At 40.8% G+C, this 16,339-nt stretch overlaps 1 long non-coding RNA gene across 3 annotated transcripts in view; it reads right to left on the reverse strand.

Annotated features, from left to right (window-relative positions):
* The window catches only part of LOC120409077, a 187,544-nt gene that overhangs the window by 56,732 nt on the left and 114,473 nt on the right, over positions 1–16,339 (reverse strand). For 2 of the 3 annotated variants that reach the window (XR_005601103.1, XR_005601104.1), the window contains exons 2-3: positions 7,229–7,360; positions 5,588–5,680 (exon numbers count right to left, since the gene is read on the reverse strand). This is a non-coding gene — a long non-coding RNA (uncharacterized LOC120409077). Of the gene's footprint in view, positions 1–5,582; positions 5,681–7,228; positions 7,361–16,339 lie in introns of all 3 variants that reach the window. The other variant, XR_005601102.1, reaches the window with a different exon arrangement.

The following is a 16,339-nucleotide window of genomic DNA, read 5'->3' on the forward strand; positions in this document are numbered from 1 at the left end:
GAAGAGGGGATCGATTCTCCAGGGGAGATTAGATGATGAGATAGAAACTGGAGTATTAGTAACAGGATGACAGGATAATAGTGAGAGAAGTGAGAATGCATAGTTATTATTTTAAGGATGTCTAACAACAGCTTTAGACGCAAGCAGTTGGAAGTAACGGAGGGGGAGGAGGAGGGAGGAGAAGGAGGAGGAGAGCAGATGATGATGAGTATGATGAATGATGGTGATGGTGATGTAAACGTAAAAGCTGCTTGGGTTTGCATTATATTAGCAGTAGTAGAGGGTAGGGAAGGTAGGTGCTAGTATATATAAGCTGGTGAGACCCTCATTTGGAGTTTGTGTTGAGTTTTTGTTTCCTCCCATGTTTAATGTTTAAGAAGGATGAAAAAAAAGAAGAGGTACAACAAAGAATGACCCGAAGAATGGAAGGAGGAATGGATGAAGGAGACTTGAGGAGAGAGGTTGGTTTTTCCTTAACCAAAAAGAAAAGAAGGATGAGAGGAGATATGATTTTTTTATATACATTTACACTATATAAATATAGAGGAGGAGAGGAATCAAGCTCAGCAGTATTATTGGACGGGACGACTAATGGATATAATAAACTGTCAGTCAGAAATTCAGGCTTGAAGGAAGGTGAAAGGTTCTAACCATCAGGGAATGCAATAGGGAACTACCATACTGAAACAGGGGAGGGGCGAAGGGGCTCACGACTTTAAGATTAAGCTATTAAGAGTTTATGGAGGGATGAGGATGGGGGATGGATAACGGATAATATAGAATATATCAATTATGCTGTATATATGTATTTTGTTTTTCTTCAGGGTTTGGTAGAGTCTTGCCGCCTTGCCCGCATTCTCGGCCGCAGCGCATATTTTTGGGGGAAGAATTTTCTCTCCAGAAGATTGGGATTGGGCCCTGGAGGTTTTTTTTTCCTCTCCAAGCATGGGGGGGGGTTCACTTGCTAAGGAGGTGGTGGATCGCTTATGGCCCTGCATCTTGCAGGAGGTCAGACTAGATGATCATAATGGTCCCTTCTGATCTTGAATTCTATGATTCTATGATTCTATGATTCTATTATAGGAGTTACTATCCTTGAGCAAAACAACCTCTTCAATAAAACAGACTTCTTGTTCATCCTAGGCTTCATACCAAAAGGGCAATCTAGGCAAATCATATTCACTATGTTTTTGTGTGCCAGAAAAGCATCAACATTTCCTAGCCCAGGCTGGGGTTGTATGAATCCATTCATAAAACAGCAGAAATATATGAAAAATGTATCGTAATACTCAGAAAAGAAGGTGGTTTCTTTTCCCATTTGCCAAGATTAATGCATGGTAAAACACTGGCATTCTGCGTGAACATTAGTCATTTCCATAGGCTCATTCTATGGAGTAAACATTTGTCTAATTTGTTATTCTGGCTTTCCTTTCCTTTTTGCCATCTGCCTCGCTTTTCCTCATTTTTCTCTTGTTATTTTTGTATCTATTGCAATGTTCTGGGAAGATCCCTTCCAAATTCCTGACCAGAGTTTTTGAACAACCCCATAGAATTAATCCCAGGTTTTGAAATAGGTATAATGAATACTCTGACTGCAATTTGATTTTTTTTAAATTTTGTCTAGTGTAATGCTTGTGCAGTGTGGGCAAAATCAGCAGAGTGCCTAGTTTTCAAACGTGTGTTTATACCAAGGGCCCAAACCCACATACCTGCTTTAGTCACCGGACGTGGCAATTTGCATGCTCAAATGTGGGATATGAAAACTTGGCTTTATTTTACAGCATTCTTTCAAGAAGCTCCCAGTAAACCGAGACACCAGGCCAGATCCTCAGCTGATGTTAACTATCACAGCTCTTTAAAAGTCTATGCTGCTTTGCCATTCATTACACACCGGTGGAAGATACAGCTCTCTCTGTCTATCACTCTCCATCTCCCTGGCCAACCAGCCTCCACTTTTCTTCACTTCCACATTTGTCCTTTTGTTCTCTCAGAATTTTGTTTCCTTGTTTTTCCTCCTCCTCCTTTTGTAGTCTGTATTTAGCTTATTCATCTGCTCTTTGTTCTTCTTTCTTCTGATGCCTGGATTAATTTGCTTCATTTCCTCTGTTTATGTCTTGCTACTTTTGTCCCTCAGTATTTCTCTCGACATTTGTTTTTCCTATTTCTCTCCATTCCCTTTTTCCCTTGCTTCCTGCTTTTCCCCTCCATTAATCACCATTTTCCTCTAAAATCTTTTTTTTCTTCCCACCTATTTTTTGATGGTTTTCCTATGCAAGGAATCAGTGACCAGATTGTTCCATGATATTTCATTGGGAATATTTTAAGATCAATCATCATTACTGGGACCTCTTTGCCAAAAATGAATTATTATAGCAGACTGGTCAAAAAGCCATCCACTGGTAAATTCAGGTTTAGACCAAATCCATTACACACAATGGTTCTGATAGCTCCCTTAGCTGATACATCCCTACCCTATACTGTAAATACTGCTTGAACACTTAAAAAAATTACTCACTTTATGTAGCAAAGCAGTAAAACTCTTCCAGGGACACATTGTCTCTGATGGACAGGATGTTTTGTTGGTTGGATAATGACATGATATAAAATACATCAGTACAAACACACAGAGCAATATTTTAATGTCATGTCAAAGACTGGATTGTTCAGTCACAACTATTTTGCTGCGATACTGAATGGGATAATTTCTCTTTAATTCTTAATTGACTCCACTAATTGATGTTGTGATTAAATGTGTAAAAATACTATTAACTATGTTTTTTTCTGAAAGGCACTTAATAAATATCGCCATTTTCTATTGTACTTCAAAGTACAGTTAAGCAGGTTGTTAACCAGACAAAGGCAACACTACAATAACAGGCACAGTTAGCATTACTGGCTTTATAGTCTCTCAGGCTATACACTAAAGCAGTGATAGCCTGGGTGAGCCATTTACTCACACAGAATTGCAAAGAGCCAAAAATAACCAGAGAAGGACATTTTGACACTGCTGTGATGTTTGTATCATGGCATCGCAACATGGCCACTCGTGTTAATGTAGCACCATTATGCTTGCATTGTAGCAGTATTCTGATTAATAGTCCTGAGACTATTCAGCACCATGGTATTTACTCTCTTCTTCTTTCATTCTGTCATCTGATCTAGTCCATCTACTCTGTTCAATGTCACCTGTCTCCATGTTTGTGGGAGATTAGCACCAATCAAGTACATGGACTCCACAAAACACATAAGCAGAGCCCCGAAGAGTTACGTGCAGGTTTCGGTGTCATGGGTTGAGCAGTACTGCCACTCAAGTCATTTTCAGAGTCCTCATCTCCACACAATAACCCCTTGTGTAATACTGTGTAACGATGATAAACATAATTGTACAATGCTGGGTCAGCTCTGGGCTCCTAGCACTCTGTCACAGGCCTATCCTCCATGCTGCCCATATGAAGAGCAGATTTTACTCCCCAAACTGGTCCTTCACATCTTATGTGGTAAAGGCTGAGAGCAGCATTACTGAGGTAGTTTGTGTGCAACAGGGATGGGAGACCTTGCACTGCTCTTCCACATACTTGAAAAAACAGCACAACCGAGACAAATCTTGGCTTTATCTTGACATCAAATTCAACATTTACAAACTTGGCTGTCAGAGCAAAAACAACTGATAGCAACCTCACTAGTGTGTACTATACAACTTGGCATTGCCTTTCTACAGCTCCTTGCCAGGTTGGTGTAATGCCCCTGTGTTTGCAGTGAAATGTATGAATATTCCTCTCTAGAGCTGCAGTGAATCCAGGTACTCCCTTCTCTATCCTGGTATGATCTATGAGCAGGAAAACTGGTGTACCAACACGATCAAAAACCTTTAGTAGCATGTCAGTATGTGCTATATGCCCCTTGTTTTGTTTATTTTCCTTTTGTCTTGGAGTGTAAAATCAGATAATACTTAACATATGATGAAGCCTTTTCACCTGATGCTGCAAGAATGTTATATGGCTCAGCACATTGGTTGGAGAGTATTTGAACTAACCACACAAACTCAGTAATTAATTTCACCATGGTCTAATAGGATATTAACACTGAGTTGAATGAGTAAGGATGCCATAAGAAGGAATCCCCATTCCTCTGAGTCCTTAGTTGTTCATATTACTATGTGACAAGCCTAAGTCACGTTTTTGAACCAGAGAAAATAACATTTGATAAAGCAGGAAAACAAACAACTCAGTAAGTCTTTCTGACAGGGTGTACAGGCCCCCTTGGGATTCTTTCAGGGAATGCTCTTGGGCTGGAAGAACCCTGTCCCATTTGGTACATCAGAATAAAACCCCATGAGCCATGTAATCAATGTAGTGCTTTTACAAGCCAATGCACTAGCTGCCCAGGAAGCCAGTTACAGCTACCAATGTATCTATACTGAACTGTGATCCAGATACTAATTGATTTTCATGATTCTTTGGAAGCAGAACTCCTGATGAGCAGGAGGGAATTTCTCTCTGCGTTGTCTGGCTAAAAGGAAAAGAGCTAAACCTTCGAGCTGGTTGAGCTAGAAAAGACAGCTGGCCTCATTACATTTAAACAAGCCCAGAAGGAAGACAGAGAGGGGACAAGAGGTCCTCTCTTGAGAAGCTCCTAATGTCTACAAGCCAGGACACTGAGCTCTAAGAAGCAAGAACTTATATTGTACATTGGCCTCTAGTCTGATGTAGAGACTTTAAATATTTTGAACTATAATAGGGATATATGGGCAGTGAATCTGGATGCTGCTACATTAGATTTGGAGACACTCCCACCTGTAAACAAAGCTAGAATGCCAATGAGGTACTTTCAACTTAGATTCCTGGCAAATGTTCTGTCAAGCCCTGCTGACCCCAGGGACTTCCACAGTTCATTTTTTAAAAATAAATAAATAAATTAAATTATTCTCCCAGATGGTGAGCCCAGCAACTCAAACCATAATCCCCCAAACTCACATCAGCCTATTCACAATACATCAAAGCTGAAATCTTTTTTTCCCCTCCCTAAAAGCATTCAAGCAAGTGGAAGAGCTAATACAACTCTTTTGTCCCTCAAGATACAAAACGTATTAAAGGAGACATTTGAATTGCAGGGAAAAAATCTGCTTCTTATTGTATAGCTAACAATTAGGAGTGGGAAAAACAAATTCTGAAATGACTGCAAATTACTATTGTTGTTTATGCCATTCAAAACACATCCACTGAGTGGTAGGAACTCACATGGCATTTTATACGTATACAACTATGCAGTTCCCAAAGATCAAACATTTAGTGAACTATTTTTCCAATAACTTTCCTAAACTGTCTGACACTCTGCAACTAAAGGTTAAGTAGGCCTGCAAGGAGGCTCGGGGCAGGAAGTACATATTGCAACAGACGTGGACCGGTTTTCAAACCATCAACAACATGATTGTTACAGTTAACTGGTTTTCATTTAGAAGTGCGTCTTTTGCTTCTGTTCCTCCCTAGTGCCCCTAAGCAAGTTTGAAGACAGGCTGCTCTTTTCATTGCAATGTGTGATAAAGATCACTTAGTAGTTAATGTGACAAAAAATGTGTGGCTTACCTTACCTGACCCTCTTTTAGATCTTTAAGTAACAGTAATGCTGGGAATATAGCTTTTGCTGCCACTGAGAATGGTGGTTTTGCTTACACATGGCTCTGCTGTGAAAAAGAGAGATCAAAGTAAAGAATTACACACACTTCAACAGAACTCACATAACTGCAAGAGGTAATATACTGAAAGGACTGCTGATTCCAAGAGCTTCAACCCAACATCTACGCATCTCGTTACTCTGCTACCTGCTTAATCCAGCCTCACCTACTGAATATCCTGCTCATATCAAGTATTGTCATCTTCTACTCATAAGAAGTATATTCAAATACTGTAATAATAGGACACATTAAAATATACATAGCTTGTGTGATGAATGTACCTAAGACAAGTGTTATCAGGAAGCTCCTTTACTCGGTTCATTTTTCTGGTTACATTGTAGCATCAACATTTATGCAATTCTGTTATAGTTGGCCACTTGCTGCTACTGTGAATTCCCTCCACCCAGAAGGATGGTGGTCATTTGTGCCTTGCTAGTTCCATAGGCAGAAAAGTATCTTAAAGATACCTATATCTGTTAAGATTTCTATAGCATCTTCGTGAAGGAAATATGTGCATGGGACATCTAACACAGCCTTAATATATGTAACAGCGCAGCTCCATTATTTCTTTAGTAACTAAGGCAAGCCACTTTAATTAACAAGGCCACCCTAAAGCATGTGTCTGTTCTCCAAGTCACACTGTTTTATTTATTAGACAAATTGTTCATATTCATTACTATAGATTTTAAACAAGGATTTCTAGTGATAATTACCACACTTCCATATATACTTAATCAATTCTAAATTTTTACCCATCTCACACTGTGTTTTGAGGATTAGCCACAGTACTTTTGGCCAGGCCAGAAGGGAAGTGCTTCTTCTAGAATTTTGTGACATATTTGTGGATAGAAACATCTTCCATCAATGTAAACTATGGAGTTAATACCATTTAGGCGACACATATTCCAAAGCCTTTTCTAGTGAATAGCACTCATGTTCATGTCACACTCTCCAAGGACCTGATCCTGCATAGCTTTCATGTACGTGTTAACTCTAAGCACAAGAGTAGTCCCACTTATTTAAAATTAAGCACGTGCATAAGGACAGGATTCAAAGCCCAGTGAAGGCAGTGGAATGACTCCCATTGATTTCAGTAGGCTTTGGATCAGGCCGTAAGAGCGTTGGAAATAAAAAAAAACTCTTTACCCTAAAATATTTTGCGAAATCACACTAGAAATATATATGCTTTTCATCATGCAGATGCTCACCTCTTCCCCCCATACCAACAATATTAGCATTGCTATAGCAGTCATTTCGCTATTCTGCTCGACCTTTCAAAGAAGAAAGCTTCCAATAATTGAATGTTTAATTGTCAAGTGGTACATTTCAATTATCTGTAGGGATCTGAAAGGAAAACCCAAGGGCTTAATGAGTGGACAGCTAGAATTTCGAGGCGCAGGTCATTTTTCAATCATCCATGTCTTGACAAGCTATCCTAATCGGAAATGTGTGGCATTGATGTAGACATATCTAAAAAGTATCTTTACTGTCAGAGGATCAAAAAACAATATTCTATTTCCATGAAGGGATTTTCCCCACCCCCTTCTTGTTTTGTACCTGAAGTATGTGGCAGGGTCCTCTTTTAAAATTCAGAATGGAGATCCCTGCTAGCAGATATTTCAGCAGAAATCAGAAGAAAATGCTTTGCCAATGTAGGCAGCAGGTCTTTGGGGATTTTTCAAGCCTGTGCTGAAGAAAGCAAAACATATGCTCATTCGGGACAATTTGTACTTCACAAACATTTAACAGCTAGTACAGAGGAATACAAATAGAGACAACAGTGTGCGCATATTAAACCAGAGCTCCCTGTTTCAGTCTTATTAAATAGATACCTGTGTCTTTGTACCCATTCTTCAAAAATCTGCACCACAATCCTAACCCTTTACTGCCATTTATTTCATGATCCAGTTTTGTTTTACTGGCACTTTTATAAGCAGCTATTTTCTTTTTTGGTTACAGGAAAGACAACAATGAAGACAAGAGCAGAAAAGAGAATTCAGTCAAGCTACAAGTGAGTAATAAGAGAATAATAAGATTTATGGATGAAGGATTTCAGTAAAGGAGAATTTACAGGAAAAATATTCCTATGTTGGCTAATAACACCTATATACTGTGAAATCACAGCATGCTGATAAGATAATATTTATTGAAATGAAAGAGAAAACAAAAGTAGAATAGAGAAAGAGATGAATGTGTATAATAAGTATAAACAAAAGAAATTAAATTGTACCTCCTAAGATGGGGCAGAAGACAAACAGCTGTCATCTGGTAATATCTGAGGATTCCTAAAATATACACACCCCGGGCACCCTGAAATGCTGTGTGGAGATGTCATTCATGGAATTGCCTCTGGAGATAGATAGATAGAGGTGACACCACTTATGACATACCCCCAGCCACCACTGTTGTTCTGGAAGGGACTCTCAGATATTCATGTTCCTTGTTAACAGAGGTTGCCTTTGGGCCCCATGAAAAGGAGTAAACTGATATTTTCTTTTTTCAAAACTAAGTTTTTAGAATTTTACCTTTCAAAGATAACCTTGAAAACAAACAGAATGCTAGGGTAGAATGGAACATTCCTGCAGCAAGAGGCTGAGAAGAATCTACAGTTCCCTCCCATTCTCACCCCTTTCATATAAAATTAGAGTTAAGTTTGCTGTGTATCCCAAATGATCATCTTGCTACCCTCCCCCACAAATATCCTCAGGACAGTCCCATGCAAACTGGTGTGATGACAGGATGGAAGTCAATCCATATATGCTGAGGTCAACTTTGCTCATTCATATTCCAAGCCCTCTCAGGGACTGGAATTGAGCCAGCTGCTGCTCATCTCCAGCAGCTCCCACGATAGTGGCACTTGCTGCAAAGGAAACAACCATTTTATGTTCCCACCTGGGACAGCATCAGGTAGTCCCCATTGGCCATACCAGCGGTGCATCAGGAGGAGAAGCTGGGCCAACCTGGTGCTGCAACTGAGTGAGTCCTGCAACCATTGTAGCTGGACTCTGCCCCAGTGACCAGGCTTACCCCAGAGACCTACTCCACCAGCCAGCAATCAGAGGGGATCCACTCTTTTAGTCAACCTACACAAACCCAAGCTGGAGAGACCCATCTACTTCAGGAATCAAAGGGGTCCCATTTCCCATCCAGACTGCAAAGAGGACTTTCTCAGCCATATAACCAGCTACTATAGAGATGAAGTCTGTAAGACAACAGACCTCCCACCCCTTCTGAGGCTGTGATGGGCAATTCCAGATGACTAAGAAGGGGAGCCACCTAAAAGATCCTCTAGGATGGGCTGAGGGAAGCATGGTGGATGAAGAGGTACAGGGATGAAGTGGGTGATTTGAGGGAGGAAACATAACATAATGTGTATAAAGGGGGATATAGAACTGATGGTTATTTGGGATCAATACATTTGGTGGCTTATATATTTGGTACCGACTGGGGTGTTGTGGGAAAAAACTATTTTACTCAAGGCATGTCATGTGCTTTGTCTACTGATGTGGTCATCATCATCATCAGCAGCAGCATCATGTTCCCATTACACCTCTGGTGTTTAGGGCAGCGACAAAGCTTCTCCACTCCTGTCTGTTTCTGGCAAATCTTTCAAGGGGTCCCCAGCTGTGCCTCAGGTTTTTCAGCTCGGCTTCCACAGCTCTTTGCCATGTTGTTTTCTGGCAGCCTCATTTTCGCTTGCCTTCAAGTGTCCATCTTATTGCTACTCTGGTGATGGAATCAGTTTCCACTCAAAGCACATGGCCAATCCATCTCCAATGCCTCCTGGCAATGATGGTCCAAAAGATATGGAGGATTTTTCTGAGGCAGATTGTATGGAATGAAGACAGTTTGGACATGTCATACTTTCTTATTCCCCAGCACTGTAAAGTAATGTTGAAAATACGCAGCTCTGATAAATCTTGAGTTTGGTTTTGTGTTGTATTTTGATGATTTCCAGACTGTATTTAAGCTCCCAAAGGTGTTCCTGGCTTCATTGATTTTGTTCCGGATGTCCTGGCTTGTTCCACCATCCTGGCTGATGGTGCTGCCCAAGTATGTGAATGTTTCTACATTGGTGAGAACATAATCCTCTATCCGTACTGGTGATGGTGAGGTAATATTAAAGGTCAGGATATCTTATTGTGATTGATTTTCAGTCCAATTTGCTGGCTGAATGCATTGAGTCAAGTTGTTTTTTCTTGTATGTGGTGTTGGGTATGTGATAGAAGATTGCCATCGACTGGGTAATTCAGCGTACAACAGAAGACATGCCAACAGGCATTAAATGGACACTCTTTCATCCTTTGAAGACCTGGACTTCGCAGATGATCTCGCTCTCCTATCACATATCCAACACCATATACAAGAAAAAAAACCTGATGTGGTGCCTCTTGTTAAAATTTTGGCAGAACATCACTTCTGCCAATTTTTTGAGGTCTAGAGACTGTGCCCCCAAGAATGTGACTGATCACCTACCCACCTCTCACAGCTGCAACACCTCTTTGGGAAGCACTGCTTTCATTGGCAGTGCATTTCAAGAGAAGCAAAATTCTAGCAACACCCACTGTTCTGAAGGCCAGGAGTACACAAAATAGCTTCCCCACCCAAATTATTCTGAGCCTTTGGTCCTATCAGCACTAGCTGATGTACCTTGATTTCCCTGCTTTTATTCTTTCCTAGTTGGTTATGAACTTCTAAAGTTACAGCCATAGTAAAAAAAGAAAAGAAAAAGGCAGACAAAAGTGAACGGCACACCTTCTCATTAAATAACTGCTGGGTGAAACAGGATGGGATCTGATTTTTTAGAACACCAGAACAGACACAGACTGTGATATCTTCAGGGACAGTCTTCAAGAGCTTAATGTTAATGATGCCATGCTTCCCAGAAAAAGCAATTATCCAACTGTTAAAAAACATAAAAACCCGTGAACAATTATTAAATAAGGAAGTACAAAGGGCTTACCCATATGGGTAACCATGCACATAACATACACAGGAGATTGTTAATTGGATACACAGCCTTTCACTGTGAGGTCGCTGGTGGGAATCCAGCTTGGGTCGGCCATCGCCAAAAGCCATTACCGGTGATGGAGCCATTTGATGGTTGCTTGGTGGAGTGAGTAGATGATTCCATCCTGATCCACATCATAATACACACACATGTGCACACGTGCGCACGCACACACACAGACACACACACAAAATAACTGGCACCTAACAGTCTCAATGGAGAAACCAAGGATGGAATGGGCATAGAGTCTGAATGTCCCTCAGCTCTAAAAGCTGAAGGGTGGGTTGGGGGTAGAATCTGTTTGTTATTTTTGCATGTGGAAAAATCAGCCAAGTGTCTCAGGTAGCAGAAGTCAAATGCAGAGTCAACACAGCAGGTTTCCAAGCTTTACAGGAACACTCTAGACAGGAGGAAGATGGCTTAGAAACAAGTCAAAATAGGTACATTGTCTAAGGAAGGACGGCTAAGAAACATGGGCAGTGATGCTTTAAGATCTCTCATTCTCTTGGCAGACCCAACACTCAGTCCACTGGGCAGTGTTGCTCTTTTGACTGAGTGCTGAACTATTTCTCTGATTAGTTCAAAGAACAACAGCTGTGCAAATCTTCTCCAACCAAAAACCAAAGGTGTCAAATTAGCCTTTTAGTCATTTTTATTACCAGGTTGGGGGGAATGAGGATAGCCTGAGGACAGCTCACCACCATCATCCATGGAGACTGGGGGAAAGGAGCAGGTTTCCCAAGGGAATCTATAGGTGTAGTCATTGATGATCCTCAAAGCATTCACCCCATCACCCTCAGCATATTATGGTTTCTCCTCCATTGAGCCCAAAAGTTTGGCTACCTCTCCACACAATCACCCCCTCCAAACAGGATTGGTTTTTGCCCACTACTTCTTGTCTTCAGGGAGTACGCTAGTGTACATCTTCTGGTTTATTCACATTGTAACCAATGCTGGACAGAGGGAGGTGGTCTGTGCATTCCCCATTCAGGGGCTGCTAGGGGCTGTTTTAGCTCCTGGCATAGATTTGCAGGGACAGTGATTCTTTGGAATGTTCCCTGCTTCCCCAGCTCCACCCTCTGCTTCTTCTGGCCTGCCCTCAGCCCCACTCCATCCCAGGCCCACCTCAGAACACTTCCTTCCTGGGGACCCCTGCAGAGGTGGTGCAGAGCCAGCTCTGTTCCAGGCATAAAGGGCCCCTGAGCCAGCCAGTGCTAGTGCTATTCACTGAGAGGAAGCTAATTCCTGTCCGATGCCCCTTTTCAACTAGTCTAGCTGGCAGGGCACTAATGAACAGACCCCCTCCCTGGTGTCTCTGCAGAGTAGCCTGTAGGCCTTTGTGCCCACTAATAATAAGATGTTATACTGCTGAGGCCAGACACCATGTTTCAGGTCTTGGGGGGCTATATTAGGCCACACTAATACCTTATTATGTATTAGATAATTAAATTAAGTTAAATTCATATGTGACAAGTAGTGAAAGTATATGTAACCTGCACCAACACACTGTAGCTCTCCATCCCCCTCTAGTGGCTGGATCTCATAGAGGTTTATAAGTCTGCATAGCCTTTGAGCTAACAGAGGTGATTCTTTTAACCCATGTGTTTAAGATACAGAGGTCCCAGGTTTGATCCCCACTGTCAACAACCCAGCCAGGAGCATCCCATGATGTATATAAAATCACACCACAATACCTATCAAACCCATTATTAATGACTGACATATTCCAATCATTCATTTCCCATTAGTTGAGGTATATACTCATCATGCTCAAATAAGTCAGAAGTCAGTTCCCCTCGAGTGTCACATTATATCGATGATTTAATGAGACATTTTCTATACACACTAGCTTTGCATCTAATGAGTGTCTCTGCTTAAAGAAAACAATTGGAGCGCTATCAAGATGTCAATGTATTTACGTACTGTGTCTAAAGTCAGTTTAGGGCTTGTAAAAGATACAGAATGGATCGTATTGGAAAATACTGCCCATACAGCGATAATGTAGTACTTGTGTACTGATGATAGTGAGAGCTTCTCCCCACAAACCATACCATGTTGGTTCTGTTCTGACCAGGTGGGAGAATTATGTTCACTTCTTAGCTTCAGTGTTAAGAATGCCACTGAAGATGCCAGAGGTAGCTATTTCATGTGATTGCTCTTGATGTCTGAATTTGAAATGAATCAACTTTCTTCACAGAGGCTGCTGGAAGAGCCACCAGATGATATCAGTCAAGCAGATGGCTGAACCAGTGATCAGGAGGTGAAAGGTTCTGTATTACACAACCAATTCCTGAGCCACACAGTCTCCCACGTAGGTTTGTTTTAAATATCCATTCATTTTGTTTGAATTTCACCACTTACTAGGACCATTTCTGCCTATATGGTATTATAGCATCATGATGTGTGGGATATGATGAACACATCACCCTGCAGTCTAGAGCACTCCAGGAACCAATGTAACAGATACATTTCAGAACTGACTTGGTTAAAGTGAGATAATTTGTTTTAACAAGTTCCTCTTATGATGTGCATAATTTAGTGGATATTATTATGCTGATTTCATGCATGCATAACAAAATCCTGGAACTCACTCAATTGTACTTCAAATCATACCAAAAATTAAGCCACACTGGTTCATGGTACTCTGAGTGTTCTATTGCAAGTGTGATTCTGCTCTCAAGACCTGAATATATGAAAATGGCACCTTCCTGCTCAGTAGATCTACTTCCCATATGGACTCAGAGTTTCAAAGGTTTACTTTAGAGACAACAGTTCATTTTTACTATCTTACATGGCTGCAAGCACTGCAGCACCAAGCTAGCGATCAGCTAAGAAAGTGACCCAGATTCTATTCTTTGTTGTGTATTAACTAATTGTTTACTACTGTAAATTCCAGCTGATTGCATGTGCGCCAACTCATTAAGGCAATGGGTTCAGACTGGTGTCATTGGGGGAAGAAGTGGGAAAATACCAGGGTTCAAATATCCCACAAGACCTAATTTGGCCCACAGAGTCTTTATTAAAAGTGTTAAGAAAGGAGATGGAAAGGACTCTGCTTAGCTTTCGGATCTCAGCCTGAGTTCACTGGTCTGGCAGTTAAAAAAAATAATTAACATTTGTAAACATGTAAACTAAGTCCGTTTGATGCATGAGCTCATACATCAACAGGACACCGAATATCATTTTTATAGAGTAATTCTTCAGCATAAAAATTTAAATATTTCTTAATTTAACGTTATGAATCTTCCATTTTCTAGAAATGGCCTCTGTAAGCTGGTATGCAGAGAGACCCATTAGATCTTCCCTGGGTCTCTCCTGTCTAAGAGACAGGAAGTGTATCTGGTTTCCTGCTCCTGGTCACATGTCCTGCAAGTACAGTTCCTAGTTTTAAAGAGCAGAAGGGCACTACCAAGAACACACACACACTCATGTGTTCCAACACTCAGTGCCCGGTTACAGCTTCCCTCCAGTTTCAGTATCCTATATGGCCATACTGCATGAAATATCTTCCCTCTTTGGAACAAGTGCATTTTTTAATGGTAACATAGAAAGATCAGAATCAATCATCATGATCATCATCACAGACCAGATCAAAGACAGTCACCACTCACTCAAGAGCCTCACTCCCCTGATCGATCCACCCCCTCCTCCAAACAAAACCCCCAGCCCCCCCGCCCCCATTCTGGAGGAAGGAAAATTCCCAATCCCCCCCAAAAATTCCGGTTCCTCCCCAAAGACCCCAACACCCAAAGGCTCAGCCAACCAAAGCAAAAAACCCATTAAATCCACCAGCCAAACCTACCTAACCTTGACTAAGCCCGTTATCCCATCCATACATCCATCCCATCCTCCATAATATCCATATCATCCATCCTCCCATCCTCCCCTCTAGCTTATCCCCCCTGTCAGTTCTTCCCTTTCTGTTCCTCCTAGTGGTTTAGACTTCGTCCCTGATTTCTTCCCTTGATGGTTGACTGACAATTCTGCTCGTTATTTCTGTCACATCCACTGAGAGTCACATTAGCACTTTCCTCCATAGTCCATTCTCTCTAATTATATTTTTAATTCTCTCTATCCTCCCTCTATATATATTCTCTGTTCTTAATCATATCTCCTCTCATCTCCTCTTCTCCTTCAAAAAGTTCCTCAAAACTTCTCCTCCCTCTCATTCCTCCTTCCTTTCATTCCTTCTTTCATTCATCCTTTCTTTGTACCTTTCTTTGTTCTCTAACCAAACTAAACACAACTCTTCAAATACAACAAACAATAACACACACTCTACTTAAGCCTCCCCTCATCCTATATACCTATACCCCTACTATAAATACCCCTACTAGAAATACTATGCCTACATTTAGCTTTTTTAACGCCTATTTCATCTCATACATCTCACTCCCTCTCCTCCTCCTCCAGGACTCACCTCCTTCTCCTCTCTCCTCCTCCTTCCTCTCCCAACTCCTTACTGTGTCTAAAGTTCTCTGTTTCTACTCCTATAACTACACACTGTACTATTCTCTCCTTCCACTTACACCTTACAAATTACCCTCCCTAATAAATCTCCTGGAGAATTCCGATCCAATATCCCGATCAACACCCTCCCTCCGGGTCATCCCCCCCAACATCCATCCCAAACTTACCCACTTGGTCAGCAATAAATATCAATATCAAAATAAAACCCAAAAAAAAAAAAAACCCAAGGAAATAAACTGAAACCAACCTCCAACAACCTCCCCCCCCAACACCCCCTGCAGTCTCCCCCTTCCCCCCCCCTTCTCCCTCCTTCTTCCACCTCTGGATTTCCCTTTTCTTTTTTTTTTTTATTTTCATAATTTTCACTTTTCTACTCTATCAATCAAATTCCTTATCAAAGATATAATCGATTTCCATGTTCTAAAATCTGCATCTCTCTTTCTTCTCTCAAAAAAGTCTCATTTGTCAAGTACGATCTACCAATCTGTAATTCAATCCATAATCTATCCCTGCCATAATTCATCCCAAATCCAACCACTTTCTCTCTCTTTTTTTTTTTTTCTTTTTTTTTACTACTTATTGATGTTAGACTACACTATACTTTTTTTTTTTAATTCCTTTCTGACTTTTCCCTATTTTAATCTGCTAATCTCAGTCAGTCTAATCTCAGTCAAAACTTAATTATTTATTATTATTTATTTATTAAGATTACTTAAAATATAATCTTATTATAATTTATTTAATCTTAATATTCTATATCCCGATTTAGCTCCCCCAGCTTGTTTTACTGCTGTCTACTATTCATTACCTCCCCTACTCCTACTACCCTATTCCCCCCCCATATCTTCATTTCCATTCATTCCTTCTCCTTCTATTCCTTTCATTTTCATCATTAAGATTAAAGAAAGCCTCAGAGTATTTTATTCCTCCAGATTATCTATTATCCCAATCATTCCCTTTTAAATTTTTTTTTTTCTTTTTCTTCTCTTTTTCTTCTTATTGGTTTTCCTATGGCTAATTTCTAAAAAGTTTTTGCTTTTTCCTTTCTTTTCTTCGCCTCTCCACTCTCCATCTCTCTTTCCTTTCTCCACCCTGCCCCCCTTCCCTCCTTTCCTCCCTAAGGTCTTTCCTCTCTCCTCCTCTTCCCCTCTTTCTGCTTTTCTTTTTTTCTTCTTTTCTCTTCTTGC

The sequence above is a fragment of the Mauremys reevesii genome, linkage group 7 (genome assembly GCF_016161935.1).
Source record: "Mauremys reevesii isolate NIE-2019 linkage group 7, ASM1616193v1, whole genome shotgun sequence".
Lineage (NCBI taxonomy): Eukaryota > Metazoa > Chordata > Testudines > Geoemydidae > Mauremys > Mauremys reevesii.